This window comes from Periophthalmus magnuspinnatus, chromosome 21 (genome assembly GCF_009829125.3).
Source record: "Periophthalmus magnuspinnatus isolate fPerMag1 chromosome 21, fPerMag1.2.pri, whole genome shotgun sequence".
Classification (NCBI taxonomy): Eukaryota; Metazoa; Chordata; class Actinopteri; order Gobiiformes; family Gobiidae; genus Periophthalmus; species Periophthalmus magnuspinnatus.
Window position 1 is genome coordinate 10624393 of NC_047146.1, and position 24527 is coordinate 10648919.

The 24527-nt window shown below is 39.2% G+C and overlaps 1 protein-coding gene across 1 annotated transcript in view; it reads left to right on the top strand.

The window, feature by feature from the left end:
• Positions 1-24527, top strand: part of igsf3 (immunoglobulin superfamily, member 3) — a 108061-nt gene that overhangs the window by 36760 nt on the left and 46774 nt on the right. The window lies entirely within an intron of this gene.

The following is a 24527-nucleotide window of genomic DNA, read 5'->3' on the forward strand; positions in this document are numbered from 1 at the left end:
TTATTTTATGTCAATTTTCAAATGCTAATGTATACCATCTGTTACTGTTGTTATTTACTAATAGCTGACTACTTTTCCAATATTCACATATAGTACAAGTCATGAGTGAACTGACGATACAAACCATCCAGAGTCCCACACCAGCAGGCTGTCAGTCAGGAGAGATGTGGCGGCCATAATTGAGTCAGAGAGTGGTGACGCTGTAGTGCTCCCATTGGAACACATGCTTCCACTGAACATGACTGAAGAGCCTTTAACAGCACTCAGATCACCGCCGCGACAGACAATACTGGGACAGAACAGGACATGTAGCACCCTGAATAATACACCACTACAGAGAGGGGAGAAGGAGGGGGGTGAGGGAAGGCAAAGTGTCCCACAGGCTAACTGCTGCTACCGCTCGATGACACTTGTACGGTGAACTCAAGCTTTTGGAGGTTAGAAGTGCAAGTCAGAATTAAGAGGTAGAAGACATCAGCACTCAAGAGAAGAAAAAGTGATGGTACGCCTTAGAGAGGGTCACACAGCCAAATATTTTAAGTGAAGAGGATAAACTTCTAACTTCAAGTTCATAAAAGTAAAATGGAAGAGGTCATTATGTGGTCTACATTGTGTCGTATTCGTATTCTTGGTAAATGGACAGGGTTGTAAAGGAAGGGCATCTGGATTAAACACCTTTTCGCACATGCCTAGAGGACGTTTGCTTGTTTGTAATGCAGGAAGAGTACAATATGAATACTAAAGCCTTTAATGCAACACAGTCATGCTACCAGCTTAGCTAAACTTTGTACATAGAGTTAACTATATCTTAACCATATCCAAGATGTATAAAATAAACCTTATAAATATACTTCTCTTTCTTCACTTCTTTTCTGAAAATTAAGAACAAATTTAGTGCAAATAAATAATCCCCCCTGTCCGGGCCCATGCAGAGGTCATGACTGCTTTTAAGTATTACCTTTGCAGTTATGATATGGCTGAGAGAGTTCAGTGGCTCGTAATCAATTCACAGTGGACTCCTGATAACTCCTCCAAACCTGACCTGCATATTCGCACATCCTATTATTTTGATTTATGCAAACAGAGCAAGGACCACTAGTGTTTTTGATGCACAAGGACAAGTGATCTGAGTGAGTGTGTGTCCTACAGTAGACCATTTCCTCCAATTAAAAATGCTACATGCTTGTTTGAACTTTCTATGCACCGATGAGCCATAATATTATGACCACAAATAGGTGAAGGTGACAAATGCATAGCTATTTCATAACCTGCTTTTTATATACCTCACTGTACAGCAATGTTTTTTCCTGTTTGGTGTGAAAAAAACTAAACTTTTCCGAAAGATGCCAATTTATATAAGAATATTGGCTGTGCTTTGCTGCGCTCTCTGTGCTTCCTATAGGATAATCTTACATTTATCACTATTTATCTACCCACACAATGTTATTTAATGCACTTATTGTGACATTAAGCACATGTGCCTATATGTTTATATTATTAGCTTTTACATAATGGGCTAAACACGAGCCAGTGCTGCTGCGGTTGACTTGATTAGCTTAGCAACCCTCGGGGGTCCTGCTCTGCCTCTTCTATGTGAGATTAACAGAAGTCGGCCCCAGTTTGAATATATTTGTGCATTAATATGGATGTGAATGGATGTGCTAATGACTGTTTGTGCAAATTTAAAATGTGTGTGTTGGTAAAAGTGAAAGCCTGCAGGACTGGTTCTCTCCTGATCCCGGACACTCATTTTGCTGTTACATTGTTTGATGTTGGCAGCTGCTTTGAAGCCTTATCTTAGCACAAAGAAGGACACAGGGTTCTTAGCAGTGCGAGCTTTTTATCTGATCGCCCCTGTTGACCTAAACACAAATAAGTATTGTGTGGATGCAACGCTGCGATGGGCACCGGCTACAACATGACAATACAGACCTCTTTGTTATTGCTGCTCATTAAAATTGTAGCTACAGGGTTTGATTAGTGACCACAATAATAACGTATTGTAATGTAATAATGTAACACTTGTTGATTTATTTTTTTCTTAATACATGTAGGGGAGAAAAAATATGAAAGGGTTTCAAGCTTTGGGAACAGCAATTCAAATCAAAAAGTCAAATCAGGCAGAGATCATAAAATTGATAAAAAGCAGCTGTATTTCATGAGCAACTTTAGCAAAATGTATTTCTTTTTTCATTCTATTCTACATAATACTTTCTCAGTTAAAATGGCAGAGCTGAAATCTGCCATTATCAAAAAAAGTAGTTCAAGGTTTCGCAAAATGGAGGACAAAAGGAACCCGCTGACTTGAATATTTTGTTGAACAATTTTTCTCTTTAAATGTGGCTCGAACTCCTACATTCTCAAGTGTTATTATCTTTCACCACTATTAAGCGTTATTAAGAACTACACTTTTAAATGTAACTTCTCTGGTTTAGCAATAACATATCCATGGAGACAAGCAGGTAGCGGACCCTCCATTGGAAAAGTTACATAATCCCTCTATAAGTTTCCTGCCAAAGGGTTCATTTTTAGCTGAATTGAACCACATGGAAGCTTGTGAACTTTGCACTGTCCCAAGTGTGCATAATTTTAAAAGGTCTGGTCAGGAGGGGCATTTGACATAAAACTTCTTTTCAATTTAGTTCGAAAGATGTCTGTGTAATCCCTCAGTCATTCAAGTAGGTTCCATATCAGAAGAAAATTGAATTCTGTCAACTGGACAAAAGAGTAAGTACTTTTTGCCACTCATCCAAGTAGCTTCTTCAGTTCTGACAGGTTCTGGTAAGTCACTGCCTCATATCATCCATTTGGGGCTTGAACGATCATGCAAAAGATCATGACTCAGGTGACAGTTCACACCTCGGGGTAGTTAAATAACAGATGCTCCTTACTGTAAACAACTAGGGTGTGTTAGTTTCAGACAGATACAAGGCAGTGACTTACCAGAACTCTATCAGAAATGAAGAACCTAATTAAGGGCAAAACGAAAAAAAATCCTCCAGTTGACAGAATTCAATTTTCTTTTGCCATTTTTGAATTTAATATATGACTGTTCATCACTTGGCCTGGCAGATACAGACTTCCATATGGTGAGCAAAACCATACAGCATCAGTTCAATATAACGACCTTGTTGCTTTCTTGTGATACACTTTACAGAAACGTTAAGAGCCTGAACACCTTCATTGCTCCCAGCTCATTAACACGTACTTCCCGGTGTGATTATTTGTAATGGGAAGCAGAGGTTTAGTTAAAGTGTCTTTAATAGATTACAATTTGGGCTGAAGAGTGTTCGCCGCGGGCTGTGTACTTATTAATGGGGAGAGTAAAATGCGGGAAGACTGATTCTGTTGAAGTAGCAGCAGCAGCGGTGGTTGAAAAAGTTTATGGGCCCAAAGCTTTGACTCAAGGACAAGCCACTGTTTTATAATGCACACTCAGACTGACAAATACCTCAAATCGCTCACAAGGACACATTACGCTAGAGGTCTACACGAAGCCAGCGCAAATATCATGATTGTCACTATCTATGCCCACTATTGAGCAGAATAACAAAACAGTGAAGTAATTTAGATTTTCCGACCTCAAGGCGCTAAGTAAGAATTTTAACTGGCTGTCTTGTGAGACAACCCATGACAGTTTTCTTGTCTTTTTTTGTCCCATTACACAATCAGGAGGATGGTAGTGGTGCAAAAAATGTATTATTCACCCTGCCATTACTTGGCTCTTGGGCTCAGAATAAAAACAAAAAAATCATTCATTTTTGAACATAAACAATACTGACAGCCATTTAACACAAAAACAGTCACATTTCTACCTCCCAAGTCTAAACTCTGCTCCAAACCACATGCTTTTGCTGACAGAATTGGCTGTAGACCTCTCGATTAAATGATCATTGACAATTAGAAAGGACTGAATTTGATTAACTGCACAGCTCTAGTGGGAACTGGAGGATCACGACTCTTTGAGATCTGCCTAGATACTGGCACCATTTTGCATAGTAAAGATATGTTGTATCTGCTTTAAAATTCTATGTTCATTGAACCTTAAACCTGAAGTGAATTTGGCTGTGGAACTGTTTTATAAGGAAATAATAAGTTTGGAGCCAAGATGTATGTGAAATTTTACTATTGGGTTGTAAAAGTGCTCTGGTATTGGTTTTAATTTTTTACAACTCTAGTGGCCCAAAAATCCATCTTCTTCCACTTATCTGGGGCTGGATCGTGGGAACAGCAGTCTAAGCGGGGACTCCAAGACTTCCCTCACACCAGACACTTCCTTCAGCTCCCCCAGTGGGAGATGGTGGGCATTCATAGGCCAGCTGAGAAACATAATCCCTCCAGCTTGTCGTGGGTCTTCTCTGGGGCCTTCTTCCGGTGGGACACACCCAGGACACCTCCCCAGGGAGGCGTCCAGGAGCCATCCGATACAGATGCCCAAGCCACCTCAGCCGGCTCCTCTCGACGTGAAGGAGCAGCGACTCTACTCCAAGCTCCTCATGTGGCCAAGCTTCTCACCCTGTCTCAAAGGCAGTTTGCAGCCAACCTATTGAGGAAACTCATTTCAATCACTTGTATCCTAGAAAACATGTACAATAGGGTCCCCTTTGGGGCCAGGACTCCCTTGAGATTCCTAATCTCAGTGGTACTTTCCTGGTTAAATAAAGGTCAATATGTAAATAAATAAACTCACTGGCTAGACCTTTTCTGGTATTTCATAATAAACCATCACATTGATCATTATTTTAGGCTTTGTTTAGTGTAAATGTCAATATTGTTCTAGCAATTTGACAATAGAAACCACAAAATTTGTTTCTGTTCAGTTTAGCATAAAACATCTCCTTTAAATGATTCAATCTTTACCTTATATACTCGTCTTCAGGATGATTGAATGATAGACAGTGGGCATATGCTCCCACCTGTGTGTCCTGGCCCCCTGCTGCCCACTGCAGGATATGTGCACGGTGATAGATGGCTGTATGTGTTTCTAACAAAGGGGGAGGGGCTGGCATATGCCTAATTCTCCACAATGTTGGCAGCTCGGACCAGACAGTTGCTCCCTCATCTGCTGCCCCGCTGGATGGGTGCCTGCTGAGCCCTTGCCGCCGCCCGCCTCCCATTGGACAAATAGGCTTTTTTGTGCAGCTCAATGCTATTTCTCATGCGCTCACAAACAGCTGCTAATACTTTGGCATTTGGACAACACCTTTGGCCAGGTTCCACTTGTAGCGACGCGGCGCACTGCAGTAATGAAGTGATACTCTAGATCTGTCGCCCGGTGTTTGCGCGAAACAAAAGCCAGATATGACTAGGGCAATTTATGGGTCTACCTGTTTAGCGTCGTAGGCCAAGCTGTATGGATACTGAATAAGAACCAAAACTCCAAATACCCAACTGTATAACTCTGAAAATATATTTACTTGGATGATTTTGTAGTTTTTTTCTGCTATTGGTCGCAAAGCAAGTAGCACATTAACGTTACGCAATCGATTCTTGCGTTGAAAATTGTGTACAATTGTCTGTATTATAGTTGTGATAAAGGTTGTAATGGCAGTTGTATATAACAGTGGTTAGTAGATTATGACTTCACTGTGATGTTCTTGTAATATCATTATGGTAATAATATTTATAAATGACTGTACTTAAACACTGACAGCAGCTATAATAATGGCTAGACGTCTGCTTGTATTGAGAAATGGCACAGATATAAAAACAGACTTACAGAAAAATTGGGAAGCACAACGCGGGAACTAAAAATATTGATCATACATTTCTATAACGTGTAACAAGAAGCTATAATAATATATAATAACACACATTGGTTTAAATCTATCCCCATAACAAAACTGTTAACGTCACCTCTCTTCTTTTTTCACATATTAGCGTTCTAAGGTTATAGAGCTTGACTTCGCACTGTTTAAAACGCACTGATCTGTTTGGGAGTCTTCGATGGGCACACAAACAGACGCGCTCAGATGGCGTGTGCTATAACCGCCGCTATCCTCAGGGAAGCCTTTAATTGGTCACAGTGCTCTGCCATCTGGGGCCGGAGCTGCGGACCTATAGGGCTTGGATGAAGGTGAGAAAGACGGTTGGAACTCCCGTAAGCGCTTTTCCCAGAGCCATAAAACAAGCGCATCGAGAGGAAGACAGCAAGTACAGCACTGGGATAGGCCTTATTGGTTTTAATACTTACCCCTCCGGTTACGTCGGGAGTCATAATATACTTGATAAATGCGGTTTATAGTGAGGGAATAGTAGGTGTACTGGTTTTTATTGCGTCTTGGTGGACATACAGCGGTACATGTGGGGCTTGGGTGAGAGAGTGGGTTGAAACCACTCTAGGGTTGGTGTTTTGTGCTGAGTTTGGCAGAAGGAGCGAGGTGGTGCGCCCGTGTTAACAACCTCCAGGACAGGAACAAAAGATAAACAGGCACAGGGAGAGGCTGCGGAGTCATGTGTGTTCCGCTGCTTTTTAGAAGAGCACAGCCAAAGGGGCCTTTACTGTGCCAGAGTCCGAAGAAAGCTGTAAGCATGGAAAGGTGAATCAGTGCAGGCAAAATAAACAAAAGGCGATGAGGGTAGTGGTCATTATGTTGGATTGGTGAAAATGTAGTGAGCCGGACTACTGCCATGATGCTAAAATGTCATACTTGATATTCGATACTGATTTCAAGACCACAGTGACACTAAAATGTACTTTTCGACACAAAATAATAGCGGTTTCTATGGTGTTGCAATAGTTCTGATTGTCATGGGTTTCAGCTTGATGTTATATGCCATATTTTAAGGACTTTTTAATTGTAATATTAATCACTATGGAAACAGTTCATCTTTCTAAAACTGGGAATGTCCAATACTGTCCCATGTATTTTTTCTCACTATCTTGTTTCAATACGCGTTTTAGTATCAAATAATGATACCAACAACCCTAACTGAGAGTAAAACAACACAATTCCACCGATATTTGAAGTAATTAATTGAAATTCTGTATAACATAACAGAATCTTGAAGGCTTCTTGGCGTGCTGCGTTCTCTAACACATTGGATAGTCTTACCTTTTAAAGACCTGCTCGTGTGCTGCTCTTGGCACATGTACTGTTCCTGCTTTGTGTTTCCGTCTTGTGCCAAGTTTCCAACCTGCTTTTCTCTCGTTTTAATGATTGAAAATTCTGGCAAGCTTTGGACTGAAAAATTAAGACCACTCTTCTGCAACTATTCCTCTGGCTTTTTTTTTTTTTTTTTGGATTCTGTGTTGTGTGTAGATTCATCATTGGTTCATCAAGGTCAAGGGGAGCGTGTTTTCTTCGAGTGCATCCACATAAACAGTGAAGATGAACATAACGCGCTGCTGATGGATTTTCAATAGGATAAAATAATAACAACTTCTAAAAGCAATATTTTTAGAAGTTGGTGTGTTTACAGTAGCCCTTTGATTTGTTTCCCTAAGGATATAAGTTTGATGTGGAGAATTTCAATTGGTATTTTTGACCCCGTATTATTAACGGTCATCATCTACTAACTGCACCTTTAAGGGATTAAAACCTGGTTAAGTCTGAGTCAACATGTAAGAGTGTAAAAGATGCTAACAGAGAATTGGAATGACATTTTTTATCCAATGAAAATATGGAATGGAAGGAAAAATAGTGTTCCTATGCAAGAATCAATTCTCTGTGGCTATATATTTTTGCGTACTTTGTTTGCAATGTGCACTAGGGCTTGGACAGTAATCACAAAACTGATAACGGCTAGGTCCCAAGGTCAAGAGAAGAGAGCAAGTTTTCTAGTTTTCAAGGTCCTATTTTGTTCTGCTACACACCCGACTGTTAAATAACATTTATATAATTCACAATGACAAACTGGTGCTCAAGCAGATGTGACAAAACCATGTCCAAAACGAGCCATTCAGACCTTCACCTTAATTTACTGGAATTGTCATAGCCTTAGTTCATTAAAAAGTGGTCAGAGAAAGCGTGTTTTCAAAATGTTAGCAATCAATATTTAACTTGTTCAAATATTTAAAGAATACATTGTGCTTTTGTGTGCTCTATAGTTATAATGATCCATGGGTGTCATAGATTATGTTATAATTTGCACATTTTAAATTGCAATATTCATCCACCTGCCAACTTCCATGTTACAAAGGAAGCCGACGACACTCTAAACCTCCGATGGATAGCTGCAGATCACGCTAGCGAGCAACGGATTTTTTCCATTTGCACCAAAATGACTACACATCACTGCCGAATCCCACGTGTGTCACCAATTAAGAAAATAAAACTGGAGAACGAAGTAAGTAGAGAGCAGTGGGCGTATGCCTGTGGCGGTGAAAATGGGAGTTGATTGGCAATATGGCATCTTGAAAATAAGTGATTAAAGATTGCACAAACATGCACGAATCATTCCCAATACAACTTTGAGAGTGTAAAAGGTGAAAGAAAACAACTATATCATGGTTAAAAGCTCTGAAAAATTGATTTTTAAGCTTAAACCTCTGCTTTAAGTTCAAAACGAGCCATCATGTTTAGCCTACATATAGTAATGCGATGCTTGTTAACAAAAATGTTGCCCGTGGTCACGATGTTCACTGCTGTTTGTGTGCGTTTGCTGTTTATGTAAATGCGTAGTATGTATAGTGAAGGTTAGACTGCGTGGAGGGAGGGGTGGGGAGAGGGGGGTGGCCCACATCAGCAGGTGGAGATGAGAGGATGAGAGGCAGAGGGGTAGTGCATGCGGGAGATATTTCATGTGTTTAGGCGTGATGACTAAATCTTTGATGCTTTAAAGGATTTCACTCAGCGATAGCATGGGCTCTTCTCAAGCGTTCTTAGGGAGATTTGTCTTTCAAACTCCCACCTCTTCTCCTCTCCCTCTCTCTCCTCTCCTCCTCACTCCTTGCTTTTTAATCTCCGTCATTCTCTCCATCTTCCCTGGCCTTCATTTCCTGGCCGGGCTCAAGTCTGTCATATAGCGTGTGTCTGTGTTGCGTATTAGTAATAGTGTTAAATCCTTCTACGCTGCCTTTGTGTAAACGGCGTCTCATGTGTGAAAGCCACAGCTCAAGACGGATCCTCTGCTTATCACAACACCCTTTTAAAACCGCGTCACACGTTTCAACAAAGTCCTTTTTCTGTTCTTTCTTCTCACACTTTTTTGCTTTTGTCAGATCCTCCTCTCCTCCCCGTAGACGGACACTTGCGCTTATTAAAAATTATGAAAGTTGCTAGCCGAAGGGAAACGTTTTGGGGCGCGGTTTATTGCGATTATACTGCTACCAAAGCAGCTTTAGAAGGTGGACACTGATATCATATTTGGCATTAAGCCCACTAAAAAATGCAGACGGCAATTTTAACAGTTATTCATTCACTGACCTTACTTCAACTGAATCATATTTTTCCATAACGTATCCACAAATAAAATATGCATGAATGTGTGAAAAAGTAGTAACTCCGCCAAGACGTGTCCAAACTTTATTACTGGTGATATATATTCTATCTCCTATTGTTTACCAGAACTGCAAGTCTCATTTGACATTTTCGCCTTCTCCTTTTGGCCGCAACGCATTTTTCTGTTAACGTTATTTATGGAGTGTCTATTAAAATGATGCTACTCTGTCTGCTGTCCCCTCAAGCAATGATTCACTTCTGCTTGGGGAATTGTTGAATAATGTTACTCAAATAGTTCATAATACACGCTTAATGACTTTACCAAACACACTGTATCATTTGCATAGAGTGATCTGATGGTTGTTTTGAAATATTGAGCGAGAAATTATTTATGCAAACTATATTTGTGTATTTGCGCAATTTGGATTGAAGCAGATGTCGAAAGGAGTGTAATATTTTCTTTTTAGTTTTTTAAAGTAGAGAAAGTGTAAGTTGAACCAGGCAGTCCTTGGAGCACCATATTAACATAAGACATAACACTGCGCACAACTGGTACTGCTCAGTCTGCTAATATAGGAGTTCTCATATACTTTCGTAAATGTTTTAGAAGAAATTATAATATTATGTATATTGTGACTACTTTAAGAATTTAAAACAGAGCAGTTAAGCCTCAGGCTATAATGTGAATCATTGGAAATTAAGGCAGATATTTTCATACCAAGATGACTGAAAATCATAGTTAGTTAGTCAGTTAGTTAGTTTAATGATAATGCAAACTGACCGAAGAAAGTAATCATGTTACTTGATTCATGAATATCACAAAAATAACACATAACAGTTATTCTACAAACAAAGGGGTTTAGGCTGAAGTTTATTACTTATTTTGCCTAACCCTCTTAACATATTGAACACAAGATGGCAGAAAATCTATTTACAGAAAAAAACAAAACTCATCTATCATGAATGTAAGAAATCAGAAGATATTTATACACATCTGTACACGATCAATGAACACATGTTGATATGCACACACATATAGGTATACATCTAGATATACCTACACAGATACTTAATAAAGTAATCTTCATGGTTTGTTCTAGTTCTCTATATTTTCCTCTAATACTGGACTTATAGATTTTTTTTAAATGTGTAAATTGTTTTGGAGCCTTTTAATGTTTCGTCCAGGCTGTTCCATAAGTTAATACCTCTAATAGAGACACATTGAGTTTTTAGGCTGGTTCTCACAGTAGCTTTCTGAAAAGATACTCTATCCTCTCAGATTGTACCTCGTCTTTCTGGATTTGAACATCTCTTGGATAAACAGTTATGGGATAGGACACAGTCATATTGGCATGTCACAATAACACATTATGAAGCATGATATATCACTGCAGAGATGTACTGTGATAAACCATAATATTGAAAATACTTCATGCCACTGATACAATAACAATAATACAAGATAATCCCAGTCCCAATCCCAGTAAACAATTTTTAAATATGCAGTATCATTAAGTGGCATGAGCTGCAACAAATTAATAGCAGAATGAAGCAGTAATTACCCACAGAAGTTACTTTTTTTAACCCTCTGCAGCTCAATCTTATCGTATTATAACAAAAATACCTCAAATCTCGCCACTTTTACAAAGAAATTATACACACAAAAAATTGAGACCCAAAAGCTTTCATATAGAGTCAATATAGTAATTATCATGACAGGTCTATAGTCATAGCCACTTGTACATAACTGTTTTGTTGCTTTGTATTTTTGCTCTCCTTGCACAGAGTTGTGTTAGATTTAAGTATGTATAAATAGTTTTTTTTTACTTGATTTTGATTGCATGTTTCTATTCCCCTGGTCCTCTTAAACTTTGCGCTGCAACACTGGGATTTCCCTGTTGTGGTAAAAATAAATATTTATGTTTGTCGCCCTCATTGTGGTTCACATAAGAAGCATAAGATCAGAGTGACATTTTTCTTAAACATTTTGCTGTAGAATATAATTATTCTGTATACTATTAAGCTTCATTGATGTGCTGCACACCATAATAGTGAGCTCTATTTTTACATTTGGGTTCAAGTCAAAGTGGCCTGATGCACTGCTCTGTGGTGTGCCTTTTACACCTTAGCTGTGCTGTTGTCGTCAAAGGGTGCAAGCCAATATTCCCAGTGAACTCTCCTCCTGTGCCATAGAAACGCAGCCAAAGAGGAGTTAAAATTAGACAAAGAGGAAACCACAGCTTAAATGATGTTACTAACTTATCACGGCTAATTGTAATATAGCGATTATGGGCTGTCTCTTTTTTATTCAGATGTCTCCGAATTATTTGCGACACCTCTTCACATTTTTACTACAAAGCATCTGGGGATGAGTCAGTGTGCTAATACTGCTTTTTACTCCACTGTTAGAGCTGACACCATCACAAAGGCATCAATCAAATCACAGTGCATATGAATAGTAATTATATGTGGCATTTTTATGGAATTCAGAAATACTCATATTATCATCGCGTGTGATGTCTGCTTAGTGTTATTACTACAATGTGTTTTTATGATTCGTGGAGCTGGCAGAGATGCAGAGAAGGAGTTAGTGCTGTTTGGAGGTTCTGAGATGGATGTGGGTTTTTACAGAGCAGGAATCTCATCTCATCTAGAACCTAAACCAATCTAAACATGGACGGTGAAAAGTGTAACGTAAACCTTTGTCGAAACACATCATCAAGTGTGATATTTTTGCTGCAGAAGAATCCACCCCCAAAACGTTATTCATACATAATTTACTTGGAAATAAGTAGATCGTAATTACTGTGACAGCCTTGAGTACTCTCACCCAAACGAACTTACTTAATTGACTAGAAATTGTATTATTATTATTTGGTTAAGTGATATGGAAAGGTCACAATATAATTATAATAAGCTTGAAATTCTTAAATACAGAATTAATTTGTTTCTATTCAGTCTATACTCAACAGTGTAGATGGCTGTTTGTGTCACATTAATTTATAATTAGATTGGCTGACTCGCCCCTGTTGTATTCTCACATAACACCGCTAAATGCTACCTATGTTACTGCTGCCAGATTTGGTCTAAAGAAGACCAGAGAGCACAGGGGAGGGGAGGGGAGGGGAAAACAGGTTTCATATCTATCATCTACTTATTAAAAAAAAATAAAAATAAATCATCCAGATGGCAGGTTTAAAGCTGGTCACATACTAGAGGAGTGGTGATCTACTTTAAAGTGAATTAAGAATTTCACTGGTTTGGTCATGGTGTCAATAATCATGTATAATTTGTCTTGGACTGTAATGAGTACTTTTATTTACATGTCTGGCTATCAACTTAACTCTGGCTTAACTTGAACCAGTCTTTAATGATTCTAACTTGAATATGGACCACTGGGAGAGTAAGTAGTAGTAGTAATGAACAGGAGATCGCATTGCCTTGATTGACAGCTCTGTAGTAAACCAGTTGCAGTTACCTCTATCAGTGTTGTACCAGCATGTGTCAGAGTGCAGCTGTCCCCTGGAGCTCTCCACATACACTAGATGTGCTTGTTTGCGTGTTTGGGTGCACGGCTAATCACAAGACACTTCCTGCTTTCTCCTCCACCTCTGTCTATAACGAGCTCTAAAATCCATAGGGGGGCTTCCTTTGTTTTTCCCCTGTCTGCCTTCCTCTCCCTCTGACACATAAAAAGCAGATGTTACCGTTTACGTCTTAAAATAAAAAAAATAAAAAAAAACTGGTTATTGTACAGTGTTGCAGATTTGACAGGGGCTTGATTCAACACGTCCGGCCATGTTTGGAGAGCGCGACGAGGAGGATGTGACAATGGAAGCTGTGAAAAACACTCAAGTGATAATTGGGTGCAGACAGGCTACTTGTGTAATGGAAAGGAATTCCTCCAGATCATTCATTTGTGATTTTGTCACTCTACGTAATTGGATAATCCTGGACTAAACCGGCTCCAAATCTTGAAGAACAACACATGAACATGAAGTCCGTGAAATCCCTCAGTGGTCCAGGTATGATCCACTGTAAAAGAAAAATTCAAATCTGTCAACTGGACAAAAAGTTGTAGGAGTGAAAACGTTTCGCTGCACATCCAGGCCGCTTCTTCAGTTCTGGTCTGATTGGGGCAGTGTCTACCAGTAATCTGACCAGAACTGACGAAGCGGCCTGGATGAGCAGCAAAATGTCTTCACTCCTACAACTTTTTGTCCAATTGACAGATTTAAATTTTTCTTTTACAGTGGATCATACCTGGACCACTGAGGGATTTCACAGACTTCATGTTTATGTGTTCTTCTTCCAGATTTTGAGCCGGTTTAGTTGAGGGTTATCCAATTACGTAGAGGACTAGAACTATATCCCTTCTCAGTATTCCCAGATATAAACAATTATGACTGGGAGCAGGCCCGTCGACAGAAATTTGAGGGCAAGAAGCCTCACATGTGCCTCCCGCCCAGGAAGGAGGAAGGTCTAGTTCTGGGCCCTAAGACTGTGAGGCCCAGGACAACAGACCTCTTTGTTGTACCCCGCCCCATCGACTCCCCTAACGATAGGAGTAAAGTTCAGACTTCCTGACTTTCAACTCTGAGTTACACTTTGCACAATGTGTTTTATTTCATTGTTTAATGTTTTGTATGTTTTTATACTGTTGATTTTTATGGAAAGGACTTTGCCCATCTTGAGGGTTGTAAAGGGCTCTATAAATAAAGATGGCTTGATTGATTACTGTATTGTTGCCATTTAAGGAAATGAATCCTCTGCATTTGACCCTTCAATGCTGCTGAGGCTTTGGGCTGTAGAACAGGGACGTCAAACTCAGAGGGCCAAAAACTGTCACTAAGTCTCGGGCCAAACTAAATATTTATTGAAAAAAAATTTTCAGAAGGGGTGGATTAAATTTGAGTGAGGTGACAGGTAGCAGATGCTAATGAATGTCAACAAAAGTGATGGAGGGCCGACACCAATGCATTTGCAAAGCATTGTGGGATTCGTAGTATTAGAGGTGCATGCACTACACTGTTGCGGCCGGTGGGCCAGCTCTAATACATATTTGACATGATCTCACAGGCCAAATATAATTATATTGACGGTCAAATTTGGCCTGTGAGCCTGAGTCTGACATGTCTGCTGTAGAAGGTTGAATTATGAACTTTTCTGACTTGTTATAGATACAAACTAACTACTGAAGCAGCTCATACTTTTTAACAATATTGTACATTTTGGGGGGGATAATTCTGATTTTGTTTAATATTATTGTTTATTATCTATATTTACTTCAACAATATATCACACTTCAAAATGTATTATCATGACAGGCCGACAAAACAGACTTCTGCATTAGTGGAGAGGCACTTGTCCTGCTCTCTTCTATTAACAGAAGAGGACCACACAGACCCACACTCCAAATCTCATAATGACATCTGCAAGATCTCTCATATATCCTCCCACCATAACCCATCTCCTTCCCATTTCAGCATTTTTTTACCACATTACATGCAGTGTGCGTGGATAGGACGGAGTAAAAAGCCTTCTGATCAGATTAGAGAGACGCCATATTTGTTTCCATTCAGCCAAATAAGTTTTAATTTGTATAGGTTCTTTAAACGATGTGCATAAGAAGAGATTAGTGTTCATTGGAAATCCAGTAATTATTAACATTATTTTACATACACAGCATCAACGTGGATGGGAGCGGTAGTAGCTGCTTCTGCTCACAGCCTGATTACATCTCATCAGAGGCAGTAATTAAAATCTTCCCTCCTTTTCATAGGGGTGATTTGTGATTGCGCTGGCAGTAGTAGCATACATACACAACATAAACACACAGGATCAAAGTACAATGTTGATATGAACCAATACGGTGACTTTGATCAGGACTTGTCATGTATTATATATAGACAAACAAATCAGCTGTTCTTGCTGTTTGTCAATGTAATGGTCAATGTTTTATTTCGTAGCCACCAAATAGATTAGTATTGCAAGCATATATTAAAAAACATTTATTCTTCATGCTGATTTTGGCCCGGTTTGAGTCCTAATGTAGGTTTGGTCCTGGTTTAGTCCAGGTTTAGCTCTGAGTTCAGTCCCAGGTCAGTCTTGGCTACGATGTGATGATCATGCAAGTTTTGACACACTCTAAAGCTTTTGTATATACTGCAAATCAAACTAGCATGCATGTGTACCAAAAACATTTCAGCAGCGTCTGTACCATAAAGATTTCAGCAGCGCACAACATCAGAGAGCCTCATGACAACACCAGCGCAGCCATCAGAACACGGTGAATACATAAGCACAACAGCGTCCATGAGATCCCAACATCTCTTACAGTTGTATTACATAACACTCAGATCTATGAAAAACTGACAAATACATCCACCCAGCGCTGCACCTTGGATCCCGGATTTGGATGGGGGCTTATCTGATCATGTGCATGTGTTGTATTATAGATGTACCCCCGCTGCGCCTCCTGATCCCACACTACAGTACTTTGAGTCAGTTTTCCACCCGCTCCTTTCCTCCCTGTTTAAGAGCCTCCCTCATGTCTATTTTAGCTCTGACAACCTTGCTACACAATCACTGGACATATTTTCTGCTACTACTACTAACTGAGCTCTTGTTTTTAATAGCGTAATCTGATGTTGAGGCTGATTAGAAGCATTTAAAATTGCAGCATTTAAGGGTGCGTTTCAGGCATGTTTTCAGGTCCACATGGTTTTAAACTGAGATTTCTACAGAACAATAGAAAAGTGTCTGTATCTTTAGTTAAGTAAAAAGAAATCTCCAGTGCATTTCTCTGTCTCGCACCATCACACTTTTGCTCTTTCTCAACACATTTATAGTAGCCTACTTGCCATTATGTGAAGAAAAATATATGCAGCGAAATTAGAATTCTTTTAAGTTCAAGACAATTGTAAAACTATTCACAAGATGTCCAATCTGGCTCTATTTATATTTTTTCCCTCTTGATACTTCAAATGAGTGTCTAGTGTGAATGCTAGTTTTGGTATCAATTAGCTTTACTTTTGTTTTGGCAGCATAACTAAAAAAAAATCAACATTTGCTTGCCATTTCTTCCTGCTTCTAACACATTGACCATAGGATGACCTGTATTATCAGTTGTCACTGGTCATAATGTCATTGCTGCTCAGTGAATAGTCAGATGAATTGTGTTAATGGGGCAGCCTCTTTTTGGCACCGTCTCCAGCTATTGTCCCCATGTTCATTTTCATCAACCATATGTCCGGCACATACTGAGTGGATTGTAAGGTTACGGCCGGTGTACTTCTCACTTCTAGGACAAATGTGGCATTTTAATTGGATCTGCCAAAAACATGGTCTTTCCAAATGTCATTCTCTCCTATAACAGACAAAATAATACATAATTTAACACTTACTTGGCCTGTATTGTTAGGTCTTTGTTGCTAGATTGCATTTAAAATGGGCTTTAGTAAGTCTATAATCCTGAAGAAATAAAAGAAAGTATGCGGTGTAATGCGACGATATGTAATTTCAGATAGCGCTTGTGCTTGCGGCCATTCTTCTGAAACTACTGTGAAGTTGACTGCATAACGTGTAATGAGTCTGGGCACACGCTGGCGTTCTTTTGGCATGGGCTTTAAAGGAGATTGGACAAGGCGGCCTATTTGTCCTGCTCCTCTTTGTCGACATATCCCTGTTTTCCACTTCCTCCCACTTCGCCCTCCTCTTCTCTATGAGTGTCCCAGTTGAACCTCTTCAGCTCCTGACTCACAAACAGCTCTCAGCAGAACAAAGCCTGGCGGATATGACTGGTCTGATAATGGATCATGAGTATTAAAGCACAGGTGTACGCACATCTGTGTTTTATATACCTCTTAGCTGCTAGCTTCATGTGCTGATGGGTCATTCTGTGATGTCTTCTTAAACCTGAGGTCACATGACGGGTGAAGTGTTTTCAAGGGGTGCTCACTTTCTCCATTCCCCTCACAGCCCTGTTCTCAATTTCTCTGAGTAATTAACAATAATTGGCCTCCTGGCTTCGCCAAATGCCCATTTGTTTTGCAGAAACACACAGGCAAACACAGCCACTTAGGTCCATTATGTTCCAGAGCACTTAGTGCAACTGTACACCAGTCAAGAGCCAAGCAGCGCTAGTTTGGAGAAGACTCACAATATAAAAAGTCCTAAGGAGGTGGAGACAGATATATCTAAGTTACACATAGCTTTTTCTGTTCTGTTGCTCATTAGCATCATAATCTCTCCTGGACGCTGCCTTTGCTAGTAATTTTTTTTCTTTTGAAAACATGTCACATAGTTTTTTGGTCATTATTTGCAGCTGTATTGTACATTGCGGTAGATTAGTGGACACAGTAGTTTACTTGGACCTGGACACACGTGTATTTTCATCTCCAGATTGATGGAGTTGCCTGGCAACAGAAAAATGAGCAAAAACTGATCCATGATGGGATCAAGAATGTCACATGGACATCAATTTCAAATAAAGAAAAAAGCTGCAGCATTCTCAAGTTATCGTAAAAGATCATATTCATCAAAGATTCATTAAAACAAACATAATGTGTTTGAAAAACAGCTTTTAATGATCCTGTCAGTTATCACCTGACTGTACCTGTAAAATATCCAGTAAAACACATCACACGCTACATCTTCAGCCTCACTGTGGCCAATCACTTGAGTCTGATAACATGTGGCAAAGGTAACATTTGGAGAACTGTCAATTCTCCTCAGATTCCACTGTAATTGGTCACATGTCCAACCCAATAAGTCTGAATTTTCTCACTGCTTCTAAAACTTTAAACACATCTTCCAACACTGCAGTTTGATGTTGCTCACTTCTTGCATAGGTCAAAGAAGTTTGCATGTAAAGTGTATTAGAGATCAGAATATTTCCATCATTTCCCCTCCATCTTGCACTACCACACACACACTTCCTTGCCGGTGTAACTGGACTTAAAAGGGCAGCTCAAGAAGGCGACAAGCGTCAGTCACTTCAGAGGGCCTGGGGAGGAGAGTTCTGGGATCACGAAGGGAAAAGATGAAAGCACAAAATGTAGCTGAGGTAGTGCGGTATGTTTAAAAGATTTATTAAGGATTGCTGACTTGTGTGTCACTCAAACAAACCATTTTTTTTCTGTGGCGCATTAGAAATCTCCACAGACTAATTAGCTCATCGTGTGAATTGGATTAGAGAAATGGTCGCTCTACAAAAACATTTTAATTTGTGAAGTACTATAGAAAAACAGGCCGTAACCACCTTTTCACCTTCAGCAAGGCATTCATTTGCTTACCTGACTTGAATTTAATCATGTTATTGATCAGCACAGATTTATAGTGGAGCCTATATAGCGAATGGACCAATCGATATTGAGTCTGTGTAGCACTTAGTTGTTTCACGTGTGCCCCTTTGGTTGGTGTGCAATAAATACAGACAAAGTGTAAAGTTATTACCTGTTAGAAGTTCTACACACGTTTTTGTATTGGGCTGGTTGGTAATTTTGTTAGCAAGATATCACCAATCCAAAGATTAGCTTTTGATTATATTTTTAAGAAGGGTCAATAAAGATGCTTTTCGAATAGTTTTTGTTGTTGGTCCAGAACACATTTTTAAAAGATACTGTACAATTAGGGGTTGCCAAAAATCTATTTAGACACCCAGTTTTCTTGCCTGACACTTTCAGATTCTGTTCAAATCCGAAAGGGTCTGGAATCAGGTCACAGAGCATGAAAAACCATAATGCTAACATGGGACAGTCCAACCACAGACGTTAATTTCTAACACGTGTCTCTCAAGAAATCTCTATAAAGGCTAGTATCATTCAGAACAAACTATACAACTTACCTGGGATGAATAAACCTTTGGTGCTTTGATTGTTGATTCTGCAGAAATCCGCTCTGTTTCTCAGTCCTAAGTGTTGTTTTTTTGTAAACCCTCATGTGTCTCCCTGATTGATTTATCCATCTGTCAATCACGCCTTCTGAAACTGGTGAGACAGGAACTGGATATGGTTCCAGACCTACTCCTCTTTATAAAGTTTTGTCAAAGCGTGTGGTTCTGGCTGGACAGGGAACCAGTTGTCAGTCACGTATCCTGCTGAAGGTTGCATGTAGCATATTTAGCTGCAATTATTACCATTTCCCAATATTAAAACTGAATGGTAGAGAAGAGGAAGTATTTACTCTCCAATTTAAAAGAGGTTAATGATTTTGGCTTAAAATAACACAACAAAATACATGAAACTGACAGAACATTTATGTCAACAAGCTTTTATTCAATTAGTCACTTAAATGCTAAATGAGTGCTGTGTAGTGTTTTGTTTATCATCAGTTGTGCCCACAACAGTTGGCATCATTTCCAGGGCAAGTGGGATAAATTAGCAAAACAATGTTATCTGCAATTTCTCTAAGGAATGGCTTTGAATGTTTGTGTATGTGAAATCCGCTGTGGCGAGATCTAAAGGCGCTGGAAGATATGCATATACTTTTAACTATAACATTGTTTCTGATGGAGCCCGCACAGGCACGCTAATTATGCATATGATTAGTACAGTAAACAAAAGATAATTCCACAGCTAGCTTGCGACAGGCTATGCGTTTGTGGATCTCTGCTGCGAAATGCCATGTCAATCTGTTGTCAATCCAGCACAGATTGGGGTCAACAGGGTAAGGGCGGGATGTCTGTGTCTGTGCACTTTGATTGGCTAGTTCCTCCCAGTTTGCAGATTTGGAGCGATCTGATTGGCCCAAGGGAGAAGCAGATGAAGTGCGTGAAATATCTCTGTTAGATGCACTTGCCATTTTAACACTCTCAACTCCCCATAGGTGTAGCGAGTGGCAGACGAACAGCATCACAGCGTGCGAGGAGGGAGGTGTGGTTGTTATAGTAACCATATGACTGTTCTCATAGGTCACGTGATCCTGTGGGAGGGTTGCTATGGTGACGGCAGGTTGTAGCGTAGGTGTGTTGTTGTGGTAACTGCATTTCTATTTGCAACACTGCCATTCACTCGAGGTTGAATGAATAGCTTGGCAACGCTGGGTTCATTAAGACCTAATTTGGAATTGGATTTTAGTTTTTAGAGTTAAGCCGTATGCATTTTAGTACAGTTTTAATATTTATCCTTTAGAATTTTGAGGTTGTTCTTGCGTTCTCATATACTCTACTTCAAATTAAAACAATTTATCAGCTGCACATTCAAATCTTTTGGGTCTGAACCACAAGTTGGGAATCAATCTTGGAGCTGCAGTACTTTTAATTGTCCATCCAGGGACTGCTCTTATGTTATAGCAAAAGATTATAATGACTTTATAATGAGTCACTCCAGTCAGCACCTAAAGTTTAACTCAAAAACAACAATTAATGCTGAGTAGTCTAGGCACAATTTACTTAATAACTGCTCCATTTAAAGTGGTGTTTTTCCTGGACTGGAAAATGATAGGCTTATTTCAGACATAAAGACAAGTCAAACTGACCCTGACCAACAAATTGCCTCACAGTGAAGTGTCTCATTACAGATGGTGTTGAATGATACGTGCAGCAATTTTCAGCCCTATAAAACTGCTGCAGCCACAGACATTGTAAGATTGACAACTAAATAATGAACTTGGACTACTTAAATGTGGGGTGAAGACAGTAGATCAAAATATTAACTGTAGTTTTCAGGTATCAGTTTTAATTTTGTTGAGGTTTTCTATGTGCAGCCTGTTCTATGCATGAAAGTTTCAGCATAACCCAGAATTTAGTTGAAAATCTGAATTGTTTTGTCAGATGATAAGTTTAACCACGCTGTGACACACTACTGACTATGACAAATCGCAAAGTAACATTCAAATGTCAAATACACAGTATGTTTTTAAGATGCATTTATTTAGAAATGTTCGCCTTTTCAATATTAGCTCTAGTTTAAGTTTTTTTGGTCAATTCCTTGTTACTTATATGAATGTAACTGGTTATCAGACAAACTGATTAGGGCCCCTATTTTTTGTTCAAATAAATGTATAAAATGTGTAATCATAATAGTATATTGCTGTATAAACCACTCTTATAGTATTTTTAACAAATCCCTCTCCCAGAATAGGACTATATTTCTCTCCACACCTTTGCTTCACAGCGCATTCATCCACACTGTTTCTATTCTCATGCCATAAGTGTTGCATTTATCGTGATCCACCTGATTGGCCAATTCTCCCCCTGCCTCTTCTGCTTTTCCATTGTCACATCCTTTGATCGTCTAGTTAAACCCCACTAACCAGATGTCAGCCCTACCTATCCCTGCCTTCCATATCTACCTATGTCTTTCTTCTCATCCCACACAGGCTTTGTTCCACTTTGTTTGTTCCATTAGCTCCATCTGCGTCTCATTTTCACACGAGCGAGATTAGCATGACCAGAAAAACACATCAATAAGTCCTTATATACTATGCTCTGAGTAAGGCTTTGGTTTTTATACAGCTTCTGTGAAGAAATCACATTGACCCTCAACATTCAGCTACAGAAATCTCTTAAGAACCTAAGTAGCCGAAACATTTGGGCAAAACACTCCACTAGACTAAACCCGTACAAAGCCCCTTTCTCTATTTTCCAGCTTCTTGGTAAATCTCTGTCTTTTCCTTGCTGTACAAGAATGGCGTGTTGTTGCCTCTATTCGTTTTATCCCATTGTAGTCCTAATGCTTGAATCTTATCTCCTGTGAATTCAAATGTATTGTTGTGGTGCAGTCATAATACAGACTGTAAAAGTGATACCTTGGTTGATGTATTGAGATACTCAAGTTCTTTGGTAGTTCACTTACATTTTCGCATATTGATAATTTAAAACTAATAAAATGACTTTCTGTATTAATTTCTCAAATATAACAACACATAAAAAAGCTAAAGTCTGAATTCTGCTCCAAACCTCCTGCTTCTGCTGACAGAGGACTGGCTGTAGTGAACTTGATTATTATTGACAATGAGAAATGACTCAATTTCTATTAACATTTGATTAATTGCACAGTCCAAGGATGCAGTGACTTTTGTTTGCTCTTTCTAAGCACGGAAGGCCTGGTTCAGTCCCGGTTTAGTCCTGGTTTAGTTCCTGTTTTGACCTGGTTCAGTCCTAGTTCAGACCTTGGTTGCTCATCTTGTTGCATATCTAGCGAGCTTCATTTTTGACATAATTTAGTGATTTAAAACTAGTTTGGACATGGTTTGAACTTTGCTTTGCCCTTAAATTATTATTATACACAGACATTCCCATTTTACCCTCTTTTTCAGTACACAATAGTAACAGAAACTTTACAGACTCAGCCAGTTTGAGTGGTCAGATAGTGTTCAGTTTTACCGTCTTGCTAGTATTTCGAGTTAAAAGCATACAAGCATACTAGAAATACATTTATCGTGACCTTTTGTTTTGGCTATTATTTATGAATGATGTTTTAGGACCCATCCATTGTCTCTATTTTTATTACCGTTGTCTTTCTGGCACAATGCATCCCTGTCCATCTAAAAATACCCCTTTTCTTCTTGTAGAGAGTGTTCTAAAGCACTAGATGTAGTTCTGTATCCATCATGTCATGTGAAATAATCGCACCTTGATGTCTACATTTCAATCTCGCACTTGTGTTTTTAATCTTCACTGTTCCCACCAGCTGGCATCACATTCAGGTCCTGTTTGAGATGTAAATATTATTAGTTATTTAGCCATTATTTATTATTGTGTATGTTCAGTGAGCGTGATCAAAGCATGCAGTATGGTCTATATGGGATGGGAAGGGTGCCAACATGTAAAAATACAATGTTTACAAAAGTAAAAATCATATGGGATGTAATCAGGGGCAGAAGATGTAAGGGCGCGTGAGAGTGAGAGAAAGGGTTACTGTAGCGGTGTAAGGCTGACATGAGAAAGTCATATGGAAGAGAAAATAGGGAGCAGTCACCTTCGTACAATAGAAACCTTAGTTGTTTGGCACCGTAGCTGTCACCAAGCAGGGTATTGCAGTGTTGATGTGCTTATAGGAAAATACATGATTCAGAATGTTAACGGATTGCCCTCAGCCATAGTGTTGGCAACATGGCAATATATATGTTTTTATATAGGTATTGTTATTTCGGAAACACATTTTTGCTCACTCTTGTTATTACATTACAACGTACTCAAAATAATATGAAATGTAGCCACATGAACAATTGGGGAAAAATATCTGATTGTGATTTTTCTGATATACATTGAGAGTTGCGTTCAAAGTTCCAGGAGATTTGATAAAAAAGCCTGGAATATGAACTGACGCACTACTACAAGAAACATCTAAACTACAGAGTTAGCAGTTTTATGCAGAATGAGCCAGGATATTTTGTTGTCTGCAAAAAAGGTATGGTACTGTACTTCAAAATGCTAACTGTGTCCATTCGATGTATTCAAGTACTGGCTTTCCCTCACACCCAACGCTTTTGTGTACAGTTGACTCATTTTCAAATATGGGATGGTCCTGCCAACATTGCACAAGCATTCAAACTGCCTTTTTACCCTCTTACTTCCTCTACTTTTATCAATATTAAGAGCCACGTTTACTGTGTTATTACCTCCAGTGTTACAATGTGAACTGAGTGCTTTGCTTTTTGTTGTGTAACACCTGGCATATTGTAAGCCACCACTCGTACCTTCACACCTCCACAAAGACCCAATACATCCGCATACACCTCCATTATGATCTATTATGACTCATTTTAGACCATTCAGGCCTTGTATAATGGCTGATCACATTTAGCCACACGAGCTGGATTGTATTGCTTTGTCTGAATGAGGATAAATACATAATGAGCTGTAAATTGCTTGAAACATTCTTATGGTCAACAAGTCCAGAAAGTATTGAAGTTTCATTTGTGTTAGACTAAAAGGTAAATCACATGGCTGTTGTTAAATTAGTTTTTGTTATCGATCTGTAAAGGATGCACAGGTCATAGCATTAATCCAGCATTACTATTCTGCACTGACTCTTCTCCACATTAAAATCATATTATTGGTCATTCTTTTCTCTGTGATTTTATGTCAGGAACAAAGTCAAGGCCCCACTAAAATGTGTTTAGTTTTCCCAACAAACTCATTGTTAAAAGCTGCCTCGAGTCATAAATCTAACTCCACAACTCTCCTCAAAGTGTAAT